A 10,539-nucleotide genomic window follows, 5' to 3' on the forward strand; every position below is an offset into this window, starting at 1 on the left:
GGCGGGCGGATCACCTAAGGTCAGGAGTTTGAGACCAGTCTGACCAACATGGAGAAACCCTGTCTTTACTAAAAACACAAAATTAGCCAGGCATGGTGGTGCATGCCTGTAATCTCAGCTACTTGAGAGGCTGAGGCATGAGAATTGCTTGAACCTGAGAGGCAGTGGTTGCGGTGAGCAGAGATTGTGCCATTGCATTCCAGCCTGGGCAACAAGAGTGAAATGCTGTCTCAAAAAAAAATAGTAAAAATCATAGCAGAAATAAATAAGATATAGACTAGAGAAACAACAGAAAAAAAATTAGTGAACTAAATCTGTTTTTAGAAGATAAACAACCCTTAGAAAAACTAAGAAAAAAAGAGAAAACTCAAACAAATAAAATCAGAAATGAAAGGTGACACATTACCGCTGATACCAAAGAAATACAAATGATCATGAGACTACTATGAAAAATTATAAGCCAATAAAATTTGATAACCTAAAAAAGAAATTGGATAAACTTTGTTAATAAATTCCTACAACCACACAATCTACAAAGATTCTATCATGAAGAAACTGAAAATCTGAAAAGACTACTAATAGGTAAGAAGATTTAATCAGTAATAAAAACTGCTACCAAAGAAAAGGTAGTACTAGGTGACTTTGCTGGGGAAGGCTATGAAACATTTAAAATTGAAATAGTAGGCCAGGTTCAGTGGCTCATGCTTGTAATCCCAGCAGTTTAGGAGGCTGAAGCAGGCAGATCACTTGAGCTCAGGAGTTCAAGACCAGCCTGGACAACATAGTGAGACCCCATCTCTACTAAAAGTACAAAAAAAATCCAGGCAAGGTGGTGCATGCCTGCGGTCCCAGCTACTCGAGAATCTGAAGTGGGAGGATCACTTGGGCCTGAGAAATGGAGGTTGCAACAAGCTGAGATTGTACCACTTCACTGCAACCTGGGTGACAGAGTGAAATCTTGTCTTAAATAGATAAATAATATGGAAATAGTATAAAAATACATCCCAAACTCTTCCAAAGAATTGGAGAGTACGCTTCTTCTTTTTCTTCTTATTTTATTTTTATTTTTTGAGACGGAATCTCGCTCTGTTTCCAAGGCTGGAGTGCAGTGCGGTGGCATGATCTCGGCTCACTGCAACTTTCACCTCCTGGATTCAAGCGATTCTCCTGTCTCAGCCTCCTGAGTAGCTAGAAAGACAGGTGTGCACCACCACGCCTGGCTAACTTTTGTATTTTTAGTAGAGATGGGGTTTCATCATGTTGGCCAGGCTGGTCTTGAACTCCTGACCTGAGGTGATCTGCCTGCCTTGGCCTCCCAAAGTGCTGGGATTACAGGCATGAGCCACCACGTCCGGCCAGGATAATACACTTCTAAATGCATTTGAAGAAGACATTATTACTCTGATACTACAGCCAGAAGAGGACATTATGATAAAAAAAATTATAGGCCAACATTTGTGATAAGCAAACTAGCAAATCCTCAACAAAATACTAGCAAACTGAGTTAGATCACACATTAAATACCAGATAGTCCAAGTGGAATTTATTCTTGGAATGCAAGGATGATTCAACTACATGAATCAATAAATGTGACCACATGCAGAAAAACAAAATTAGATCTTTATCTCAAACCATATGCAAATCTCAACTCAAAATGGATGAAATACTTAACTGCTGTAAGATCTAAAGCTGTACAACTACTTTAAAAAATTAGGTATAAGTTGCTTAACTTGGTCCGAGCAATGATTTTTTGGATACAAACTCCAAAGCATAGACAACATAAGCAAAAATGTACAAATAAAATTATATCAAACTAAAAAGCTCCTGCACAGCCAAAAAAAAATCAACAAAGAACCATGAAATGTGAGAAAATATTTGCGAACCATACATCTCATAAGGGGTTAATGCCCAAAATATACAAGAACTCAAACAATTCAATAGTATGAAAACAACCTCATTCCAAAAATGGGCAATGACCCTGTAATTTTTTTTTTTTTTTTTTGAGATGGAGTCTCACTCTGTCACCCAGGCTGGAGTGCAGTGGCATGATCTGGGCTCACTGTAACCTCCACCTCCTGGGTTCAAGCGATTCTCCTGCCTCAGCCTCCTGATTAGCTGGGACTACAGGTTTGTGCCACCACATCTGGCTAATTTTTGTACGTTTAATAGAGATGGAGTTTCACCATGTTGGTCAGGCTGGTCTTGAACTCCTGACCTCAAATGATCTGCCCACCTCCTGACCTCAAATGATCCGCCACCTCAGCCTCCCAAAGTGTTGGAATTACAGGCATGAGCCCTGCGCCCGGCTGAATCTGAACATTTTTTAAAAGAAGACATAAAAGGCAAATAGGGATATGAAAAAATATTCAACCTCATTAATCATCAGAGAGATGCTAATTTAAAACACAATTAGATGGCACCTCATATCTGTTAGAATGGCTATTACCAAAAAAAGAAAGATAAGTGTTTACAATAATGATTTTATAAAATGTTGATGAAAATGTAAATCAGTACAGCTATTATGAAAAACAATATGGGAATTCATTAAACAATTGAAAATAGAATAACCATATGGTTCAGCAACCCCACTAATAGTTACATATTCAAAGGAAATAAAATCATTATGTCAAAGGGATATCTACACTTTCATGTTTATTGCAGCATTAATTAACAATAATCAAGATATGTAATCAACCCTAAGGGACCACATAGCTGAGATATCAAAAAGAAACTAATCTCCAGAAAGAAAAAAAAAAAGCAGCAGATGTACAGGAATAAGGTTCATAACTAAGGGAAGTGAGGTGGGAGAGAAAGAGAAAATTTAAATGGTTGCTTTGGTTTCTGGTCACTTCCTAGTTTCAGTTTAAGTCTTCATGAGATCCAGCTATGCCTCTTGTTCTTGGATGCCATGACGTACCCCTGTATACCTCCAGACTTTTCCTTTATACCTAAGCTAATGGATTTTTTTTTTTTTTGAGAAGGAGTCTCACTCTTGCCGAGGCTGGAGGGCAGTGGCGCGATCTTGGCTCACTGCAACCTCCACCTCTCAGGTTCAAGCAATTCTCCTGCCTCAGCCTCTCAAGTAGCTGGAATTAAAGGCATGCACCACCAGGCCTGGCTAATTTATTTTTAGTTGAGACGAGGTTTCATCATGTTGGCCAGGCTGGTCTCAAACTCCTGACCTTAGGTGATCTGCCTGCCTCTGTCTCCCAAAGTGCTGGAATTATAGGTTTGAGCCACCACACCCAGCCAAAATTTTTATTACTTATAATTCAACTGTCTTTGAGTGAGACATCTGGCCTATAGTGCCTAATTACCAATTTATTTTTATGAAAAAGGAAGTTCATGTTCCAGTTTACCTAACAACACTAAATGTTCTTAAACTAAAGCCACCTACACTTGAGAGAAAGAAATTATGGTTTCAAAAATATGTCTTCACCAAAAACGTATTTGTGGCAATTAAAACTATATTAATAGCCTTCTTTTCCATTTTATTAGAAATGGCATGGAATAAAATAATTTACCAACTTAAAATTTTCTCATTAATCAAGGCCAGCATTAGTCAACATTTGCTTATTTATAAAATGAAGACAATTTTCTAGTGCATTAATAGCATTAGACAGTACAAGACTCTTCTCAAAAGTAAATGGCTTGGGTTTGTCACAAATTAAACTTTGTGCATGAAAATTTAAATTATAAATAAAATAAATAAATTTTTATAAAATGATCTTAAGGGTTATTTAAGTGGAAAATTATCTAAGTTCTCTTGAAAAAACACTACAGACTATACTTTTATAAAGGCTATATTCCAATCTACATGGTAAAAACTTACTTTTTGAAAAACAGCAAGTATCCTCCAAAAACTAAACTCTTGAGATTAAACCCCTGAATTAATCGGGCACCCAAAAATTAATGCAAATTATATCCAACTTCAGTACTGACTTCTTTTTTGGCTTCTTTCAATGTTGCTTCTTTCTCCTTGACTCGCTGCATAAATCTCTGTTTCAACTTTTCTTCCTCCCTCTGACATTGATCATAGAACTCTTGTCTTTTGGCTTCAGAGATTTCTTGAAAACTAAAGAGAAATGTTTTCTTAGTCATATTAAAATGAGGTAGGAGAATCGCTTGAACCTGGGATGAGGAGGTTGCAATGAGCCAAAATTGTGCCACTGCACTCCAGCCTGGGAGACTGAGCAAGACTCCATCTCAAAAAAAAAATAATAATGCTAGTATAAACATGTAAAAAATATATATTGTATGTAAGGTCCTATATAAGGAAATTTACCAACATTCTCTCATGTTTAGCAGCACAAAATGGAAATTTCCATATCATAAGATGTAAAAACCAAGGCATAATACTTAAGATCAGAATATATAGAGAGTATATGTAAAGAATACCAGAATTTTCCAACACTTGTATGAGTGAATTCTTATCCCCACCACTTTCCAGCATGTCATACTTCTTCACATCTTTTGACCATAAAATTCAGGGAAACCTCTAATGTATGAGACAATTTTCAAAAATAGTCTAAAATAAGGCAAATAGTCTAAAATAAAGCAATAATATTTTGAAATAAATTTCAAAATATTATTCATTTAAGATGGTTAAATTTTTGGTGTCTGCAGAGAACAATGAATGATATAACTGGATTATATACACTGCAGTGCCATATTTTTGCAACATGAGTCCTACTTGTCTTTTTTTTTTTTTTTTTTTTTTTTTTTTGAGGCAGAGTCTTTCTTTGTTGCCCAGGCTGGAGTGCGGTGGCATGATCTTGGCTCACTGCAACCTCTGCTGACCAGGTTCAAGTGATTCTCCTGCCTCAGCCTCCAGAGTAACTGAGATTATGGGCACCCACCACCATGCTCGGATAATTTTTTTTGTATTTTTAGTAGGGACAGGGTTTTACCATGTTGGCCAGGCTGATCTTAAACTCCTGACCTCAGGTGATCTGCCTGCCTTGGCCTCCCAAAGTGCTGGGATTACAGGCAGGAGCCACCACACCCAGCTGTATTATTCTTCAAGTTAGAGAAGTACACCTGCTCTCAAACTTTTCTCATTTAACTTCCAGGACACTGCACTACAGCTTTTCAGCTGGTTCCTCCATCAAACTCTTCTTAATATCTTTTGTCAAACTTTGCTAATATTTTTCTATCTTTTTCTTTATCTTTTATTTTGAGATAAATTCTAGCTCTGTCGCCCAGGCTGGAGTGCAGTGATGCAATCTCAGCTCACTGCAAACTCCGCCTCCTGGGTTCAAGTGATTCTCCAGCCTCAGCCTCCCGAGTAGCTGGGATTACAGGCACACACCACCATGCCCAGCTAATTTTTGTATTTTTAGTAGAGATGGGGTTTCACCATGTTGGCTAAGCTGGTCTTGAACTCCTGACCTCAGATGATCCGTATGCCTTGGCCTCCCAAAGTGCTGGGATTACAGGCATGAGCCACTGTGCCCAGGCTATCCTGTCTTTCATATAATAAATATACCTTTCATATAAATACAAAAAAAATAGAATACTGGGTTTTTTCTTTGATACACATTTCAACTTATATATGTACTGTATATACATATTTCAGCATAAAAATGAGATCTCACATTATGTTGTTCCTACTAACTATCTCTATCTTCATCAAAAGATGATTAAAACATCTAACATTCAGGATTTTTCTTTAGGATGGTTCAAGATGGGAGAAGTATAATTATTCTCATACCCAAATTATTGTACCTTGTGTTTGTAGGGGACTCCTAAATTATCCATTTGGTTGTGCTAGCAATATTTTTACTCACCTTCCTACTTCTGTAAAGCCCATTTTCTGCAGTTTTTGGTACCTATAACATTCATAGTGCTGAGTGTGGGTTTTTTCTTTTAGATTTTCCATATTGGTACAAAGAAGCGTATCTCAGAGCTTAATGAAGTCACAGTGATTTTCATTTTCCACTAGTAAAAAAATAATAGTGAATCAACCACATTCATTATCAATCCCTGACAATCATGAATGAATGAAATCATGAAATAATGAATGAATACATTATTAATAGCTATTAATAGCTATAATTCTTTAAACCACATAAGTGTGGTTGTACTATACGTACCAACTATAGGCAGAGATTATATATAGGTTAGCAAATTTGCTTTAAAGTTATTACCTGAAGAATAAGCAAGAAAGAGTGAAATATTTTATATGCATATATGCTATAGGTTTTTATTAACAATTGTGTTGTATGTTATAAACTACCTCTGGGTATTTTGGAGTGCTAACAATATGTAATATAACATCACTAGTGTAAATAATTTTATCAAAGTAAATTCTGCTAGCAAAAAGGCCTTACAATTATACATACTTTAGTTGGAAAGATATTCCATGCAATTAGAAACTCAAAGAGGGAGCACAGAGAGCTATACTCCTATCACAGAAGATAGACTTTAAGTCAAAAACTGTAAAATGATATGAAGAAGGTCATATAATGATGAAGAGGTCAGTTCATTAAAAAAAATTGTAAATATATATGGACCCAATATCAGAGCTTCTAAATATATAAGGCAAATATTAATAGACCTGAGGGGGAGATAGACTATATTACAATAATAGTAAGAAACTTACATACCCTACTTTCAGGAATGGATAGATTATCCAGCCAGAAAATCAGTTAAAAAAAAAAAAAAGTCAGATTTAAACTACACTTTAGACCAAACAGACCTAATTGACATATGTGGAATATTTCATCTGACAGCAATGTAATACACATTTTTCTCAAACAAACACAAGACATTCTTCAGGACAGATTATATGTTAGGCCACAAAATAAGTCTTAATATATTTTAAAAGACTGAAATAAAAATGTGAGTGCAGATATCTTTTGACAGATCAATTTCATTCCACTAGGGTACATACCCAGAAGTGGTACTGCTGGATCATACAGTAATACTATTTTTAGTTTTTGAAGAACCTTTATATTATTTCCCAAAATGGCTGTACCAACTTAAATTCCCACCAATGGTGTTTAAGAATTCCCTTTTCTCTTGGGAATGTATATAAACTGCTGGTGGGAATATAAATTAGTTCAGCCATGGTGAAAAGTAATTTGATAATTTCTTTCTTTCTTTCTTTTTTTCAGACAGAGTTTCACTCTTGTCACCCAGGCTGGAGTGCAGTCGGACGATCTCAGCTCACTGCAACCTCTGTCCTCCTCTTAGGTTCAAGTGATTCTCCTGTCTCAGCTTCTCGAGTAGCTGGGATTACAGATATCTACCACCACGCCCAGCTAATTTTTGTATTTTTAGTAAGAGATGGAGTTTCACCATGTTGACTAGGCTGGTTTCAAACTCCTGATCTCAGGTGACCCACCCTTTTCAGCCTCCCAAAGTGCTGGGATTACAGGCATGAGCCACCGTGTCCAGCCTGACAATTTCTTAATGAAGTTAAAACAGAACTACCATTTGACCCAGCAATCCTATTACTGGGTTTATACGCAAAGGAATATATATTGTTCTACCATAAAGACACAGGCATGTGTATCACAGCACTATTCACAATAACAAAGACATAGAATCAACCTAAATGCCCATCAGTGGTAGACTGGATAGAGAAAACATACATATACACCATGGAATACTGCACAGCCATAAAAAAAAAGAACAAGATCGTGTCCTTTGCAGCAACATGAATGGAGCTGAAGCCATTATCCTAAGTGATGTAATGCAGGAACAGAAAACCAAATATCACACATCCTGTCTTTTATAAGTGGGAGATAAATATTGAGAACACATGAACACAAACAGAGGAACAACAGACACTGAGGCCTCCTTGAGGGTGGGAGGAAAGTGAGGATAGAAAAACTACTGTTTTTCCTTTTTTTTTTTTTTAGTATACGTGCTGCCAAAGTGAGCATTTTCTTTCTTGTTGTTTTTGAGATGGAGTCTCGCTCTGTTGCTGAGGCTGGAGTGCAAAGGCACAATCTCAGCTCACTGTAACCTCCGCCTCCCGGGTTCAAGAAATTCTCCCACCTCAGTCTCTTAAGTAGCTGAAATTACAGGCGCATACCACCATGCCCGGCTAATTTTTGTATTTTTTAGTAGAGATGGGGTTTCACCATGTTGGTCAAGCTAGTCTTAAACTCCTGACCTCAAGTGATCCACATGCCTCTGCCTGCCAGAGTACTGGGATTACAGACTCGAGCTACTGCATCCAGCCAGTACTATGCTTATTATCTGTGTAATGAAATAATCTGTACACCAAACTCCCATGACATGGAATTTGCCTGTATAACAAACTTGCACATGTACCCCTGAACATAAATACAAAATTTTTTTTAAAAAGAATTCTTTTTTCTCCATATGCTTGCCAGCACTTGTTATCGTTTGTCTTTTTGATAATAGTCATTCTAACAGACATGAGGTGATACTTCATCATGTGTTTAATTCACATTTTCCTGATGACTAGAGATAGTATTTTTTTCATATTGCTTTTGGCCATTTGTGTTTCTTCTTTTGAGAAATGCCTGTTCAGATCCTTTGCCCATTTTTCCTTGTGTTGTTTTCTTGCTATTGAGTTGTTAGAGTCATACCAAAAATATTGTATATTTTGGACATTAGCCCCTTATCAGATGTATAATTTGAAAATATTTTTTTCCAGTCTCTGGGTTATATCTTCATGCTATTAATTGTTTCTTTTGGTTTTGTTGCTGGTGCTTTTGAAATTCTTCTTTTTATTTTATTTTATGTTATTTTATTTGAGGCAGAGTCTCGCTCTGTCATCCAGGCTGGAGTTCGGTGGCATGATCTCGGCTTACTGCAACCTCTGCCTCTCAGATTCAAGCAATTCTCCTGCCTCAGCCTCCAGAGTACCTGGGATTACCGGCACCCGCCACCACACCCAGCTAATTTTTGTCTTTCTAGTAGATGGGGTTTCACCATGTTGGTCAGGCTGGTCTGAAACTCCTGACCTTAGGTGATCCACCCGCCTCAGCCTCCCAAAGGGCTGAGATTACAGGCATGAGTCACTGCACCCTGCCAGCTTTTGGAGTTCCATTCAAGAAATAATTGTCATGACCAATGTCATGGAGCTTTTCCCCTGTTTTATTCTAATGGCTTTATAATTTTAAGTATTGAGTTTAAGACTTTTATGCATTTTGAATTGTTTTTTTGCATGCTGTGAAATAAGAGTCCAATTTTATTCTTCTGCGTGTGAATATCCAGTTTTATCAATACTATTTATTGAAGAGACCATACTGTGCCCAGTATGTGTTCTTGGCACCTTGGTCAAAAATCAATTGACTATACTTAAGTTTATTTATGGGCATTCTATCCTGTTATGTGGATTAATGTGTCTGTTTTTATGCCAGTGCCATGCTGTTTGGATTACAATTGCTTTATAATATATTGTGAAATCAAGGAGTACAATACTTTCAGCTGTGTTGTTTTCTCCCAAAATTGTTTTGACTATGCAGGGTTTTTTCTGGTTTTGTATAATTTTAGGAATTTTTCTATTTCTGTGAAAAATGACTTAGGAATTTTGATAGGAATGGTATTAAATCTGTAGAGCACTTTGTGTAGTATGGACATTTTAACAATATTATTTCTTCTAATCATGAAAATGGGGTAACTTTCTATTTATTTGTGTCTTCTCCAATTTTTTGTAAACACAAAACCAGAATTTATTGAAAGCAGGTACCAGCTCTGATTACAACCAATCAGTTTAGAGATACCATTACTCAGAAGAACAATATATACAAAATATATATATATGTGTGTATGTCTGTGTGTATATATATGTGTGTATATATATATATGTATATATATATACACACAATATACACAAAAATCTCAAAGAAAGGAGAATAAAAGAACTTAAAAGAATTAAACTTGAACAGGACTGTATTACTAAAATGGTCTTGTTGCAAAGTAATAACAAATATCACAATGAGCCCTACTTGAGAAAACCATGTGCCCTCAAGCCTGGGGGTGAGGACTCTAGTTCTCAAATTCTTAGAACACAGCACAGGATTCTCTGGGGCAGAGAGCTGGCTGCAGCATGAGGGCCTCACTGTTGACTCCATTTAACCAAGTCCATGCCCCAGACACAGGATAAACACAGAGAATGAGGCCACCAGGCAAATCACACCAGCCCCTGCCCCCATGAGCCCCATAAAAGAGAAGTGGTTTCTGAAATCAACAGACTTGGCAGGGACCACTGGGCCATAGATAGCTTAAAGAGAATTATTTTGTGATCAGTCACATAAAAACCCTAGAATCTAAGCCCTACAATTCCCTTATCCAAATTCCCACTGACTAGGGAGGTAGAAGAGTAAGACACAGAAGCTGTCACCAAACCAGTATTTGGTCTTCTGTAAACAGGGATAAACATAAAACAATGTTTCAGCCGGGCACAGTGGCTCATGCCTGTAATCCCGGCACTACAGAAGGCTGAGACAGGTGGATCACTTAAAGGTCAGAAGTTCAAGAACAGCCTGGCCAACATGGTGAAACCTCATCTCTAGTAAAAATACAAAAATTAACCAGGTGTAGTGGCATGTGCCT

The 10,539-nt window shown here is 37.1% G+C and overlaps 1 pseudogene; it reads right to left on the reverse strand.

Annotated features, from left to right (window-relative positions):
• Positions 1-10,539, reverse strand: part of LOC100437020 (suppressor APC domain-containing protein 2-like) — a 64,159-nt pseudogene that overhangs the window by 8,493 nt on the left and 45,127 nt on the right.

Source organism: Pongo abelii, chromosome 6 (genome assembly GCF_028885655.2).
Source record: "Pongo abelii isolate AG06213 chromosome 6, NHGRI_mPonAbe1-v2.0_pri, whole genome shotgun sequence".
Taxonomy (NCBI): Eukaryota; Metazoa; Chordata; class Mammalia; order Primates; family Hominidae; genus Pongo; species Pongo abelii.